Source organism: Sapajus apella, unplaced genomic scaffold (assembly GCF_009761245.1).
Source record: "Sapajus apella isolate SASKATOON/1434 unplaced genomic scaffold, GSC_monkey_1.0 scaffold14, whole genome shotgun sequence".
NCBI classification, from domain to species: domain Eukaryota; kingdom Metazoa; phylum Chordata; class Mammalia; order Primates; family Cebidae; genus Sapajus; species Sapajus apella.
In genome coordinates, this window is record NW_022436954.1 from 15198740 (window position 1) to 15199570 (window position 831).

General features: G+C 49.2%; 1 protein-coding gene across 1 annotated transcript in view; it reads right to left on the bottom strand.

The window, feature by feature from the left end:
• PTPRJ (protein tyrosine phosphatase receptor type J) overlaps window positions 1-831 on the bottom strand; it is a 197659-nt gene that overhangs the window by 129012 nt on the left and 67816 nt on the right. The window lies entirely within an intron of this gene.

Genomic DNA, 831 nt, shown 5'->3' on the forward strand with positions numbered 1-831 from the left:
GTTCTCCCGCTCAGTTCCATGTGGCAGGAACCAAAGTGACTTCAATCTCAAAGGATGTCTCTGATCACTCTTGGGGCCCCCTCATAATCCATATTCATGGTCCAGGGTCACCCAGTGGGATCAGGGCAGAGAAAGCACTGCCGTGAAGGAGGTTCAAGCCGAGCTCCACTGTTCCCACAACCTCTCTGGGACTACTCTCCCAGAGAGGAGATAAAATAAAGAGGTTCTAAGGACTCCCTTCCAAGGTCTATCTGCATCAGAAGCAAGTTCAAAATCCAGGCCTCAAATTAACACACTGAGCCTAAAGTTATCTAATTCTCCCCAAGTGCAATCCCAAATCCCATGATTATGGGAGGAAAGATGTACTGAACGGGTATCCCAAAGGTGCTGCTCAAAGCTGACCCTATTCCTGAGATGAGAGGTGGTACGCAGGGAGGAGAAAAAGGGGAGTCGCAAAGAGAAGAACAAAACTCTGAAAGGTGCTGAGCAAGTGAAAGAGATCATCCCCAACACCAGTATTCTTTCATGTGCTCAGCAAATACTTATTAAGAACCTGCAATGGCCAGACACTGTCAGGGGCTTGGCATACAGCAGTGAGCAAGACCAATGCCAACCGTGAAGGCTTCAACTCTGTCTCTGGCCCCTGCTAAGTCCAGCCAGCCCTTCCTTCCCCTTTAGCTGTGTTCACTTGACTTGGCCTGTGTCTTCTCTCTGGTTTTAATAGAGTAGTGGAACGAATACCAGCCTCAGAAGAGTGGCTGCAGTCCAGCTACCTTAAGATTCAAAACAAGCCGGGCACTGTGGCTCACTCCTGTAATCCCAGCACTTTGG